The sequence below is a fragment of the Procambarus clarkii genome, chromosome 70, assembly GCF_040958095.1.
Source record: "Procambarus clarkii isolate CNS0578487 chromosome 70, FALCON_Pclarkii_2.0, whole genome shotgun sequence".
NCBI classification, from domain to species: domain Eukaryota; kingdom Metazoa; phylum Arthropoda; class Malacostraca; order Decapoda; family Cambaridae; genus Procambarus; species Procambarus clarkii.
Genome location: NC_091219.1, coordinates 26,591,551 through 26,607,352, shown reverse-complemented (window position 1 = coordinate 26,607,352; position 15,802 = coordinate 26,591,551). Strand labels below are relative to the sequence as shown.

The 15,802-nt window shown below is 45.1% G+C and overlaps 1 long non-coding RNA gene across 1 annotated transcript in view; it reads right to left on the bottom strand.

The window, feature by feature from the left end:
* Positions 1–12,022: 12,022 nt before the first annotated feature.
* The window catches only part of LOC123744863 (uncharacterized), an 89,391-nt gene continuing 85,611 nt past the window's right edge, over positions 12,023–15,802 (bottom strand). The window contains exon 3 of the long non-coding RNA XR_006771259.2: positions 12,023–13,170. This is a non-coding gene — a long non-coding RNA (uncharacterized lncRNA). The remainder of the gene's footprint in view (positions 13,171–15,802) is intronic.

Genomic DNA, 15,802 nt, shown 5'->3' with positions numbered 1-15,802 from the left:
CCTCCGTGGTCTGACACTCTTATTATATATTGTATATACTGAATTATATATACTATGCTTATATAATATATACTGAAATATTGTTACATTTAACGTATGAAACAAAGTATATATCTGTATTTTTAATAAAATATAAAACATTAATATTTATCAACGTATCTCTGTGAATTACATAATTTATCAGTATTGTACAGCCTGTGATCTCCACCTGGCTGGCCACTGATACCTAAGTAGCTTTCATGTGTCCGGACACCGGCGATAGGATTGTATTTGTAACGTTTCTATTGTTACGTAAAGTATGGTGACAAATAAACACAGACACTAAGATACTATATATATATTTGGTCGAAGATACAGAAGTACACAGGTGATACTTTGGTGTGAGTTGAGCGCACTGAGCGTCGGTACAGTATCTCGCAAGTGTCTGCTCTAGACCACACTTGAAAGTAGACTCTGGTTTAATGTTTGATTGATTGATTGATTAAGATTAAGCCACCCAAGAGGTGGCACGGGCATGAATAGCCCGTAAGTGGTGGCCCTTTTGAGCCATTACCAGTATCAAAAGATGATACTGGAGATCTGTGGAGGCGCAACTGCACCCTGCGTGACGGGAGATGTCTCCCGGACCAAATGGTCCGTTTAATGTTTGCTATCCTGCTGCTTATATGCCCGGGCAACTCCTCACCGTATTGCCCGGGCAACGCCTCACCTCATTCATCTCCAAAGGTTGACAGGAATATTAACAATGCATTTGGAGCGAGTATATTATTGGATAATCTACTCGCTACAGACCCCATACCCTTCCTGTGGGTGGAAAGTGATCCCCAAGTTTGCAGTAGTTTACCCCATAAACATTCCAACAATATCGTTTTCTGTTAGCGTTCCTACAAAACATTCTTTAAAGATTTTTAAAGCGCAAACTATGGTATATAATATTGATTGGTGAAGCACTGTTATTCTATGTAATAATTTATAGTGCTTATTATAATTTACTAAGAACAACTGATATTTCTCAAAACAAAACTACGAACCTTCAATAGGATGTAGCTGATCTGTAATATTATAAGAGCATGGACAATAGTAGGTAAATTTCACAACCCATGTGGGACCTGAAAACTACAATTTTCATTATAATTGAACCAATTACGACTATTCTGCTGTCTACGTTGATGGACGGGTACTGTGAGACGTAAATTGGTACGTGAGGAAGAGTTTGGGCCTTGATAAAAAAGGTAACTGGTAATATATCACATATGTACTAAATCACATTCAACATATTGACTTTAAGCATTAAGTCATATATGTGCTGTCTTCTGTGAGAACGGGTTGCCCTCTTACGGTCGTGCATGTCCTTCTTGAATGTCCTGACTTCCAGGACGAGTGTGTCTCTTGCTTTCCGACCGCCCCTTGCGGTCACCTGTCCCTCAATAAATTCTTGGTGACTCGGATACTTTTGATATCGTTCGCCTTATGCGTTTTTGTTCTCGTATTGGCATCCTTGGTGATATTTAGCGCCCTCTGATTATTCTGCGCATTTGATGGTGCTACATAGCCTTCCCGGTTTGGTGCCTTCTTTTGATAAATAATTACTTACTTTCATCCATCCATTAATCTATCCCTCTATCTTTGTCCTATTTATACACCTATTCATCTATCAATCCATCTTCCTATCTATCCATATACTGTACTCCCTCCTCCCCTTGGCCCTTCCCATTGTCCATCCTCCTCCCCTCAGCCCTACACATCATCCTTCTCCCTCTCCCCTTTTATGAGAAGCTAAATCTAAAATAATAATTCCCCCCCCCCCCCACCACACACACAATACAGATATTCTTCCCCCATCATCTCCCTCTCTTCCCCTCGTCCTTTTTCCCCATAGGCTTTGCCCTTCTTTTCATAAAATATAATGAGGACTAATAAAACTGCTTTGTGTATTTAAGGAAATCATTTTTTCTGGTGAAAGTCTTCAGTTATCGCCAATATTTTACATTTGACCAGAATTGAATACGTGAGAACCGGATGGGGTGGGAGGTGGGGATAGTGAATAATTTATAATCATTCTTAAATCATTTAACTTAGGCTGGTCAGGGTAGGCCAGTCCCCAGACAATTTACAAATTTGGGCAAGGTTAGCTTCAAGCATTGTGCCTCCAACTTTGGACACAGGCAGACAGACATTCTCTTACAGTACACATATGCTGGGTAATATGCATAATTTTAATTGAAACTGTTGATGGCCATCATTATAATCTTTCCTTCTAAGCTACAATGCTCGTAAGTGTTAAGGGACAGCATTATCCCGAGGTTCACTTGAAAGTAAAGGAAATTTAAAATGTATCCATAAGGCACAAATTTTCCTGACATTTAGGCTATATTTATCCACTGATCTTGATATTAAATAAATTACACTGCATACAAATATTAATTTTGCCTTTTTCAAGTTAATGAGTTGGTGCATTTTCTGGAAGAAAAAGCCCTATGACTGTCCCCAAAGCAAACCACTGGTTAAGTCGTGCTTTAGAAAAAATTACATCAGGTCTGCGACCCACTTGCTGACCAGTATCTGGTTCCATCAGTGAAGCTACCTGTCATCAGGATACTATAGTGCTTGTCACATAATGCTTATAATTCCTATGATGCTAATGTTCACAGTTTCTCTGTGGTAGATTTACAGTTATTAGCCATCACCAGGCACCAACCCTTCCTCACGTACCATAGTACCCGTGCCACTGCCGTGGACACCAGAATAGTCTGCTCAAATTTTAATGATAATTTTTCATTCCCACTTCTGGTGTACTCGCCTAGCTATGCTTGCGGGGGTTGAGCTCTGGTTCTTTGGTCCCACCTCTCAACTGTCGATCAACTGGTTTACAGGTTCCTGAGCCTACTGAGGTCTATCATACCTCCATTTGAAACTGTATGGAGTCAGCTTCCACCACATCACTGCCTAATGCATTCCATCTGTTAACTACTGACATTGAAAAAGTTTTCTAATGTCTCTGTGGCTCATTTGGTACTAGATATTTCACCTGTGCTAAACAGTTTATCTTTATCTACCCTGTCAATTCCTCTGAAAATTTTATAGGTAGTGATCATGTCTTCCCCTAACTCTTCGGTCTTCCAGTTTCGTGAGGTTTAGGTTTAGCAACCTCTCCTCGTAGCTCCAGGATGACATTGTTCAGAATATTATTCTGCACAAGTGGCGTCCTCGACGATCACCAGGTGAGGCTGGACGGGTCCTCGGCGCTCCTCTCGTCTTCAGAACAAGACTTCCCGTCACCTTCCTCGCTCTTACTGTCTCCGTCTCCCCAAGGTACTCCTCGAGCGCCTGGAGTATGAGTCCCAAGACGAGTCTTATAGGATGTCAGGCGGTTCCCAGCTCCTTCCTCCACGCCCTCTACAGCTCAAACCTCTTCAGTTCTGCCTGTTAGAGCTGTATGTTTATCTTGAGATTTATAAGCTTATAACTGTCTTATCGTGACCTCCACCTCAGACGATCACAGCCAGACAGTAAGGAAGGCAACGAAGACCGTCTCGGGGTACTAATGAACCTCTACAACGACGGGATAACACAACACAACATTGCCTCTCACCATGTCAAGTCTGTCACGTGACACTAGAGCCTCTGATGTTGATGCCTCTCGTCGGTCTTGTCTCTCAAGTCTTCCTACTTGGGAACCTGTACACTGAACATTGCTGCCTTCAACACTGCCAGTGTATCCTCAGGATGGATAATATAGGGTCCACAACTAGGCACTCGATGGGTATGGGGTTCACTACCACCCCTAGGATGGGTATGGGGTCCATTACCACCCCTAGGATGGGTATGGGGTTCACTACCACCCCTAGGATGGGTATGGGGTCCATTACCACCCCTAGGATGTGTATGGGGTCCACTACCACCCCTAGGATGAATATAAGGCCAACTACCACCCCTAGGATGGGTATGGGGTCCACTACCACCCCTACGATTGGTATGGGGTCCACTACCACCCCTAGGATGGGTATGGGGTCCACTACCACCCCTAGGATGGGTATGGGGTCCACTACCACCCCTACGATTGGTATGGGGTCCACTACCACCCCTAGGATGGGTATGGGGTCCACTACCACCCCTAGGATGGGTATGGGGTCCACTACCACCCCTAGGATGGGTATGGGGTCCACTACCACCCCTAGGATGGGTATGGGGTCCACTACCACCCCTACGATTGGTATGGGGTCCACTACACCCCTAGGATGGGTATGGGGTCCACTACCACCCCTAGGATGGGTATGGGGTCCACTACCACCCCTAGGATGGGTATGGGGTCCACTACCACGCCTAGGATGGGTATGGGGTCCACTACCACCCGTAGGATGGGTATGGGGTCCACTACCACCCCTAGGATGGGTATGGGGTCCACTACCACGCCTAGGATGGGTATGGGGTCCACTACCACCCCTAGGATGGGTATGGGGTCCACTACCACCCCTAGGATGGGTATGGGGTCCACTACCACCCCTAGGATGGGTATGGGGTCCACTACCACGCCTAGGATGGGTATGGGGTCCACTACCACCCCTAGGATGGGTATGGGGTCCACTACCACCCCTAGGATGGGTATGGGGTCCACTACCACCCCTAGGATGGGTATGGGGTCCACTACCACGCCTAGGATGGGTATGGGGTCCACTACCACCCCTAGGATGGGTATGGGGTCCACTACCACGCCTAGGATGGGTATGGGGTCCACTACCACGCCTAGGATGGGTATGGGGTCCACTACCACGCCTAGGATGGGTATGGGGTCCACTACCACCCCTAGGATGGGTATGGGGGTCCACTACCACCCCTAGGATGGGTATGGGGGTCCACTACCACTTCTACGATTGGTATGGGGTCCACTACACCCCTAGGATGGGTATGAGGTCCACTACCACCCCTAGGATGGGTATGGGGTCCACTACCACCCCTAGGATTGGTATGGGGTCCACTACCACCCCTAGGATTGGTATGGGGTCCACTACCACCCCTAGGATGGGTATGGGGTCCACTACCACCCCTAGGATGGGTATGAGGTCCACTACCACCCCTAGGATTGGTATGGGGTCCACTACCACCCCTAGGATGGGTATGGGGTCCACTACCACCCCTAGGATGGGTATGAGGTCCACTACCACCCCTAGGATGGGTATGGGGTCCACTACCACCCCTAAGATGGGGTCCACTACCACCCCTAAGATGGGGTCCACTACCACCCCTACGATTGGTATGGGGTCCACTACCACCCCTAGGATTGGTATGGGGTCCACTACCACCCCTAGGATGGGTATGGGGTCCACTACCACCCCTAGGATGGGTATGGGGTCCACTACCACCCCTAGGATGGGTATGGGTCCACTACCACCCCTAGGATGGGTATGGGGTCCACTACCACGCCTAGGATGGGTATTGGGTTCACTACCACCCCTAGGATGGGTATGGGGTCCACTACCACGCCTAGGATGGGTATGGGTCCACTACCACCCCTAGGATGGGTATGGGTCCACTACCACCTGTAGATAGTAGCATATTATGCACAAGTACCTAACCAGGTACTTATGTATTGCTAGTTGAACAGAGCCATTGGAATTGAGGAAATCTGCAAGAGCCTCTCATTCCACCCGGTAATTGAATCAAGGACCTTCTACTTATGTAGTGCAATGGTCAATGCAGTCGGCGTAGGTCACTCATGTAAATTGTCATGTAATCATTGCAATATTCAACTCATTTAACAACAAATTGGGTAGAAGAAAATGACAAAATTCTGAAACTAGGTTTCATCCGAGTGTTCATTTCATTTTCTAATCCAAACACAACATCCCAAAAACTATAAGGACATAGGATTTTGGCTATCCAGACCAGCAGTCAGGCAGGAAGGTGGTTATCTTGAGGTTATCTTGAGATGATCTCGGGGCTTTAGCGTCCCCGTGGCCCGGTCCTCGACCAGGCCTCCTTTTTGGTACACCCCCCCCTGGGAATCAGCCCGTAGCAGCTGTCTAACTCCCAGGTACCTATTTACTGATAGGTAACAGGGGCATTAGAGTAAAAAAAAACCTTTTTGCCCATTTGTCTCCGCCTCCACCGGGGATCGAACCCGGAACCTCAGGACTACGAAGGGCATCTGAGGAAAGTGCAGAGCTCCCACTCAAACAAGGCGCAGGACTGTTATTAGCAGGGGCCTGACAGCTGAGTGGACAGCGCTCGGGATTCGTAGTCCTGAGGTTCCGGGTTTGATCCCCGGTGGAGGCGGAGACAAATGGGCAGAGTTTCGTTCACCCTAATACGCCTGTTCACCTAGCAGTAAATAAATACCCGGGTGGTTAGACAGCTGCTACGGACTGCTTCCTGGGGGTGTGTAACAAAAAGGAAGCCTGGTCGAGAACCGGGCCGCGGGGACGCTAAGCCCCGAAATCCATCTCAAGATAGCCTCAAGATGCTAATAACAGTGGAGTAGGAGGTCTGGCGTCGCCGATAAGTGGCTGAGGTGGTTTGGCACTGCCGGTAACAGCGTGGAGATTTGGCATAATTGATTACAGCGTGGAGGAGGCTTCGCATCGCCGATAACAGCGTGAAAGTGGTATTGGCATCGCCGATAACAGCGGAGAGGATTGGCATAGTCGATAACGTGGGAGGAGAAGGTTTGGCATCCCCGATAACAGCGTGGAGGCAGCTTGGCATCCCCGATAACAATGCGGAGGTGATAAGGCATCCTTGATAACAGTTGGGTGAGGAGGTTTATCATCGCCGTTAGCATCATGGTGCTGGTTTAACCCCGCTACCATGAGCGGGGCTGGAGGTGGAATGAGCGATACACATTAGTAACATCGCAACACATGATAAGTGCCGCCTTATGAATCATTCACTTGCAATAATACTTAGGTATTAACGTATTCTTAGGACGTTAGTATCGCTGTTCTGTGTAGGGCACCGAGTTATGACACCATTTCCCGAATGATATTTTCCTGGTCACGATATCTGGCAAGGAAACCGAAGATCAGGCTAACTCAAAGCAGGTACCACTCGACTGGTGGTAATTGATGAAGATTATGCCACCCAAAAGGTGGCACGGGCATGAATAGCCCGTAAGTGGTGGCCCTTTTGAACTATTACCAGTATCAAGAGCTGATAGTGGAGATCTGTGGAGGTGCGACTGCACCCTGCGTGACGGGAGATGTCTCCCGTAACTGGTGGTAAGCAGTAGAGTTCAATTAATAACCTAATCGGGATTGTTGTTGTTGTTGTTTAACATTCAGCTACCGGGAACAAAAAGTGCCAGGTAGCACGGGCTATGGTGAGCCCGCAGTGGACTTACCTGGCACAGGAGCAGTGCTGTAACGTAATCGGGATTGATCCCAGGAGCTTATATACAACCGCGAGGTTGCTACTCTACACTGAGGCAACTGACTGTAGATATACGTCTGAACTAGGAGTTGGACTTGATTTGTTATGCGATATAAGCTCACGGATGATTAAGATAGAAAAGATGGTGAAATCACGTTTAATTTATTCCATGAAAACTCTCAGTAGTTGGGGATAATGTGGAAGAAAGTTATGTTAGCTTTATTACACACAGAAATCACAATAGCGTGATGTATCAAATGAACAAATCCACAAGGGCCGTGACGAGGATTCGAACCTACGTCTACAACTTGCTCTATTTAAAGCCTAGTCCACCAAACACCTCAGATGATCCCAAGTCGGGATTTGTTAATTTATGTTAGCTTTTAGGAAGCCATTGGGTGGAGTCCTTGGTGGACCTCTTAAGTGACTAACTATAGTGCCTTGCCCGTCAGTTAGTCACGCCATCCACAAGGCCAACTGACCCGTCACGAGTTGGAATGAAGGATCTCTGCCAAGTATAGGACATCCTATCATAGCCTGTAGTCAATGTTTTAACAAACTCCCTCAAGCTTTTCAAGTTTTTCCCAAAACTTCCTATAATCTATCACATTCATTCCGACGATCACATTCACTTCTATTAAATAGGTCCCTCATCCATTATAGAGGAAAAAAACTGCGTTTTTATGTCAAGCTTAAACAAATGAATTGTATAATAACACAAAATCTAAAATTTATAACACCAAATTTAAAATTTATAGTCACAAACACATGTCAACTATGAGAAATTATTTTCCACACCACATTTTCCTTGCAATTCTACATAATATTTTTTTGTTATTAATCGGCACAGCCTACTTGTATTCCAATATTCCATAATCAAGTCCACGTAATTAATACTTGGCCGAGTGCTGAAGCCTGTGAACGATTGATTGATGAAGATTAAGCTACCCAAGAGATGGCACGGGCATGAATAGCCCATAAAGGGAAGCCTGTGCACTTAATGCTCTATATAAAGCCTAGTCCACCAAGCACCTCACACCATTTGGTCACCATTTGGTCCGGGAGACATCTCCCGTCACGCAGGGTGCAGTTGCGCCTCCACAGATCTCCAGTATCAATTTTTGATACTGGTAATGGCTCGAAAGGGCCACCACTTACGGGCTATTCATGCCCGTGCCACCTCTTGGGTGGCTTAATCTTCATCAATCAATCATCAAGCACCTCAGATGTTCCCAAGTCGGGAATGCTCACTACTTAACCCGATGTTGTAGCCTAGTTTCTTTGACCGGATTTAAATTTATCATTAATGTCACGTAAAATCAATTAATCAATGAGTAGTGATCCCATACAATTTTCAAATATAAAAAGCTGTATTTTACATACAATTCACGTGAATAAAATCTAGAAATCAGTTAAAGCAGCATAATTCGTTAAGAAAAATCATTCACACCAGCCTATTAATTCATAGCCTATGGATATCACACCAGCCTATTAATTCATAGCCTATGGATATCACACCAGCCTATTGATTCATAGCCTATCAGTATTACACCAGCTAACAACAAAAACCCATAAAGTAATAAAGCATAAATAATCCACCTAAGCACTACTCTAATGGTGTTAATTCCAGTCAAATAAAATATTCAGCCTCCTCCCTCCGTGACCATATCGCCTACCGAGAAAACAAAGTTTGTCAGATGTTACGATGAGGCCGGAATGACTAACCAACCCACAGCACACTCAATACCACACATTTCACACACAAACCACTAGTGGTCAAGCTCCTTTCTTTCCTATCCTCTATCTCTAACCAACCTCCCATCCTTTTCCAATCTTTTATCCACTCTTACCAATCTTGTAGTCGGTCAAATAAGGGATATATATATACAGCGAGGTGTTCCTTGCTTGTGTGTGTATATACACCTTACTTTAGTCTATGCTGCGTATTAAATTTGTCAAGACTAGTGGCCTCCACGAGACAGGACGCCGGCGGCTTGTTGAAGATCCCCCCATTTTGCCTTGGAGAAGCTTTGGCAGTTAGGGCTTCGGCGGGTAGGCGGTTCCATGGGTTTATAAACCTATGGGTGAAAAAGCATCGCCTGTTCTCAGTCCTACATTGTGGCTTGTTGAACTTGAAACCGTTGCTCCTTGTTTGTGTTACACCTGTTCTTTTTGAAGAAATTGTCCGATTTTCCGAAATTTTATATATATATTATACCATGGTGTGGCATATGGTATTGGGCCATATCCCAGCCCTGTCAGGAGGAATGTGGCCAATTTTTGTCACTACAAATTATTGTAAACATCCACATTTCATACTAAAGAACTCTCTATTCATCATGGAGAACGAAAGATTGGCCCATGCGCCGACTGCGCAGTACATGTCGCGCACCAATAACGCATTGCGCACTGAAAGACCATACAAGTCATACACTTCACGTTATATAAAGCCAGTATTTCGCGTTGAAAAAAAATACGTTTTAAGGGCAAATTATGCACGTAACGTGAAATATGAACTGAAGACGCAATATAAACGCGTCGCATGGAGCAAACACTTGACGCTCAGGTGGCGCGTGGCAGTACAAAACAAAAACGGCACGCCACGCGCATAACATACTTTCCATGAAAACAAGTCGGAGTTGTCTGACTCAGGCAATGCTCATACCGCATGGATGACGCATGCGGACAAGCAAGTGAAGCACGGGGCACAGCATGCCACGGCGGCACTGGCTTATGTATGAATGTACATATTTAAGTGAGTAAACGTGAGGCTTTGAAAGCGCCCGCTCATCCGTCACGGAGCGGGTTCGCCTTCAAGAACGGGTCAACCGGATGCACTCGGATTAACCGGATGAACTCGGATTAACCGGATGCACTCGGATTAACCGGATGTCTTCAGTGCCATATGCAAAATTTGTCATCACTTCCTTCAGGACTCTAAAGTTAGTGTCATTCAGGACCTTTGTATACCTCGCGCGTCAGGTCAGTTTTGGAATACACAGCACCAAAGTGGAAAACGTATTTCGTAAGATGTCAAACGGAGACATGATCACCACACGCATAATATATGTTTACATATACCAGACTCTAAAAGGGTTTGGAAATCCGTACATGTGTTGATTAAATAATGATAGATGGGAGCTAATTGCTGAAACTAAGTCCTCGCAAAAAAAGTAAGCACAAACAGACAAGAATACAAGCAAGCACAGTAATAGTGGTGGAGGCTGACTCCATACACAGTTTCACATGTAGATATGATAGAGCCCAGTAGGCTCAGGAATCTGTACACCAGTTGATTGACGCTTGAAAGACGGGTCCAAAGAGCCAGAGCTCAACCCTCCGCAAGCACAACTAGTACACACACACACACTAATGTAATACAAGCACCCATGCCATATATGATCCATAAAGTCCTTATTTCTTCAAGGTTACCTCTTGAATTCCATGGCAACTAACCCCATAATCACTCGACCCACATTCTGTCCTTGGAACACCCTAATCTATCCCTGGCACTAAATGTACTAGATTATACGGGTAAAATTAAAGCCAATCTCGGCCAGTTTTGCCTAATAACCCCGTGTATGAAAGCCGTCCTTGTCCGACGTCGATCTTAAAAAGTTAGTTCTCCCCGCTGACTCTAGTTCAGAGAAGTTGCTTAATGATGCGAGCCTTTCACATTTCAGATTTTGTGTGTATTGAGTTTCAGAGACGTTTAGGTGATGTGCTGGTTCCGTGTTGGAGTTAACAGAGTATGGTCTTGTGCGTCAGATAGTAATTTGGTGGGTGACAGTCAACGCTGCGTAATCACAGGAATACTCTTGACAACTTATCATTCTCGAGTGACTGCCAGGCTTAGAAGATAAATGATACCATTTGGTATCAGCTCGTTTACGAAAAAAATCACACCCACACACACGTACCCGCACGCACGCATGCACTCACGCACGTACGCTCTTGGCAACACCGTGTCCTGACGGTGCTTATGGTCCTGTGAAGAACAACTCAAGTATAATACACGACTACTTCCCAGTAGATCAAACAGCCGGCCTCATGGCGTGCCTCGACTGACCCTAAACTACACCACAGCTACGCTCGAGAACCTACAAGGCCGGACACAAGCATGATGGTTTAGAACTAAACACACACGACACAAAATGGCGGCTACAAATAAACACAACTCGAGAAGAGGCGCAAGAGAGGCGCCACTTCAACCCTTAGCAGCCTCCGCCATGATAAAATTTGCCATTAATAGCAGGTTATCAAGTATTGGGGTCAACTACACCCACTGGTCCCATCTCTGGGGGGAAGGGAGGTCAACTTATTGACCTTGGGATTTTGCTACAAGGGCCCAGTGTTGGACAATGCGTAAACCGAGCAAATTTCGGACTAATTGTTCAAACCCATTATCTGTATCTATAAAAGGTTCGAGGCTAGACATTTGAACCTAGCCTCGTTAAACTTTGTACAATGACTGGTGATTGGATGGCGAGTGTTATAGGAGGTCTGAGGGGAAGGGGAAGAGGGTCGGCTCTTAAAGGGGATGTCCACTCCCTCAAGGCCTGCACGAAGTCATCAGATATACAATGTTCTGTCTCAAGGCTGTAGAGTTCAGCATTTATTCAAATATTAGTGTATGCAGATTCTAATGAGAAAAAAGTATATGTTCAGATAACAGATTTGCATTCTGGTTGCAACCTTTTGGTCTCAGTGATGGAGGTAGTGTGTAGTAAAAATACAGTGATTGTGGGAGATGGGGAGGGTGTGTGTGGGTGGAAATGGGTGTGGGTAGAAATGGGGAGGTTAGTCATACATGGAATCAAGAAAACATGATATGCGAGGCTGATCCATTAGCCTCCACTAGCAAACCTTGGGTACAGCACAAGAATATCTTCCAATATTCGTGAGTATATGAAGGAGTTACAGAGCTTAAAGTACCTCATTCCATTTGGTCTGAAATCTTTGATAACAGGGCCACCACAGGGTATAGTGTTGGAAGAATATGTCCCAGCTCTTGTTCACATAGTTTACAATTGGAATGTTCACCATAGTGGGATTCATTACCTGCAGCCACCTGCCATAGAGAGCAATATCCCACTCTGACAATTACAATGTCAATAATGATATAGTTCTCGGCTGTAAACATACACATATCTGCTCTGTGAACACCCATGGGGATCTCCCAGCTTACCAGGAGCCTTAAACCCTACCTAGCTAATGGTTCCTATAGTACAGTGGTCTACATTACCGAATCACAATTGAGGATCCCAGACTCGATCTCCCAGATTGAACAGAAATGGTTGAGTACATATCCCTTCACTTGACGTCACTGTTGTGGGTTGCATTCTAGGAAAGGTTTGACTTCGAGGTGGGACCTCGATGCCTTCCCGTCCTAGACAAAGGGAATTGTCATCTCGCCCGCCCGCCCTCCTCTACCCAATGTCGCAACATAAGCTCCCAACGATGTTGTCTGGGTTCGAGATATGGACAGGAAGAAGCCATTCCTTGACTGTTCACCCGAGTTCACCCAACAGTAATTGAGAACCTGGTTGTAAACAGATTGGTGGCTTGTGTTCCAGGGGAGAACGCGTGGGTGAGGCTTACCATGAGCTAAGGGAAGGGAGAGCCCTCGGGGTGCTAACAGGAGTGGTCTTCTCCGGTCCCCGCCTGGGTTTAACAGGCTAAGGGTGTGTGTCGAAGATTGACCCGATGAGCAGGTGGTGTGGATCATTTCCTCGGGTCTGGGAGTGGCGCTCTTTTGGTCCTCTGCAGGAAACCGCTCCCATCAGTACTGCAGACGGAGGTGGCCTGCCCAGACGGACATATGTGGGTTACTCAGACGGATATGTAGAGTCTACAGCGATATGTGTGCCTAGATTATCTTAGGTTCTCATGTTGAATCACATAATAGTTTACGGTATTTCTCTATGGCGAGATTTATCTGCACAGTCGTACGAGTGATGCGTTGATGATGTGTATTGAAGTGTATGATGTATTCCAGGTACATGTGTATGATGTATTCCAGGTACATGTGTATGATGTATTCCAGGTACATGTGTATGATGTATTCCAGGTACATGTGTATGATTGTAACCTTTGGGAGTCTGCCACAATACAATAGTCACTTTATCCTCATACTTCGTACCAAAACGTTTTCCATAGATACACTTAAACGTAATTTTTTTCAGAAATTGTGTTAATAATTTTTTGTCTAAAGCCTAGGCTGAACTGTGCACGTCTCCCAGTGAAGCCTACACTGTGTGAGCACACACCAGTAAACATGGAGACAGACCATAGCACACAAATGCCACACACTGAAGGAACACTCATCAATAATGCAACTTAAAAATAGAATGACGACTAAAAATGTTCTCAACGAATTAATAATGCATAAATGCTAGAGAGAGAGAGAGAGAGAGAGAGAGAGAGAGAGAGAGAGAGAGAGAGAGAGAGAGAGAGAGAGAGAGAGAGAGAGAGAGAGAGAGAGAGAGAGAGAGAGAGAGAGAGAGACTACATTACTCAGACCACACGCTGCATACTAAAGTGCCACTAGTGTATTGATAAGGCTGTAATGATTGTTTTCCTGATGGTGTGGTAGTTGTGGTTGTTGAAAGGGCAGTAGGCGTAATACTAGCATGGGCTAGTAACTGTAGTAGCAGTATAGTACTAGTATGAATAGTAATTTTAGAGGTAATATAGTTAAGTAGTCAAAGTTCAATTATGTGCAGAAATGGTTCAGTCAATAAGCCTTAAATCTTGCATGCAATCATTTGGATAATTTGTATAAGTAAATATGATCAAATATTAGTTAGGTTATTGCAAAAATAATATATAAAATGCAAACAAGATAGATATAAATTTGTCGGCCATCTTGCCGAGTGACGAAACGTCCGCGACCGGCACGTCCCGTGGGAGTGTGTACCAACTGACGAATACACGGGATACTTCCGTCAAAAAATGACTCTGCAATGGATTTCTTGCTTGAAAACGTACACCTAATCTTGCATTACGTAATTCAGCCACATCAAAGCAAGCATAGCTCAACCGTACAATGCAGTTTTAATTCTTTTAAAAACGAGCTCTCTGTCAAACGCCTGTGTGCGTGATATGAGGCTTGCTAGATTGTACAATTTAAACCCGATGTCTCTGAGTCTTGCACAAATGTACCGAAAATGAAAGGAACAATAATGTAGGTTAAGAAACGATGCGAGTTATTTTCCCAAGAAATCGGATGGATGTAAATAAATAATTTCACTCATTTTTTTTAATAAAGCGCAGGAAACGTAGAAGGACTTAAGAATGTTTCGCCAAGCTGTCTGGCGGGAAAATAAACCAGTTAGGAGAGCAGAGGTTTGTTTTTATGTATAATCAGCCTTGGACTACTGATTCAGCCTCCTTCCTACGGCGGCCGGATGCCTATAGGATGTCAAATTTATTTACAGACGACTGGCTTTAGGCTACGTCAAAGGGGTACAGGATGTCCCCCTCACCCTCCACTTCATAGCCACCAGCCAGCCCACACATGTTACACTTTAGCACCATTAACATAGGTCACCTCAGGACCTCTTGAAGGTGTCTTTATTCACCGGTAATTTGCGTGTTCTACTACAAGCCTCTCCTACGTGTTCTGCTACAAGCCTCTCCTAAATACTAAATGATACACTTCTCCACACAGCTCTTAAAGGTCATCTTCCATCTAGCGATGACTCTGAAGCCACCATTTATGACCCGCCCTCCAAGTCCTCCTCCAACAGGGTATATGTTAGGACATGCGTCAGACAAGGACAAGGTGTGTGCTGAATTCTTTTTCGGCTTCGCTTCTCTCCTAAGCCCTTCCTCCTGTAGTCTCCGGCAGGTAGAAGAGAGGGTCTGTGAGCTCCAGAGGTCACCGAAGAGAAGGAACAGGGAGGCTGCTTCAGTAACAGGAGAGGGTCTATACACGGAAAACTTCTGAATCGTGCCCTTGTTGATGAAGCAACTCTCTCTCAGGAACTGTTGGTAATACTGTGAATGCTTGCTTCAGTTACGTGAGATTTAGCATTTTGATCTAGCTTCTCAATGGTCAATATACTGTGTTACAGGTTTTGAAACCTTTTTTGGGGAGGAGGGGAAAGGGTGTTCTGTCATATCTCCGCTTGAATGTGTGTTTTGAGTTCTTTTCACTGTTGACCAGACCACACACTAGAAGGTGAAGGGACGACGACGTTTCGGTCCATCCTGGACCATTCTCAAGTCGATGACTTGAGAATCCTTTTCACTATTTCTTACTACATTTAATTTATTCACTGCTTTTGTACTTAACAAATCCTTTCTAATGTCTCGGTCTCTCGTTTGCAAACTTCTGTTTCCACCTGAATGAATGTTCGCGTACCACTCATTATAATTAGTTTGGTCTAGTTTGTCCTTTCAATTTCTTTGAGAATTTTGTATGTGGTAATCA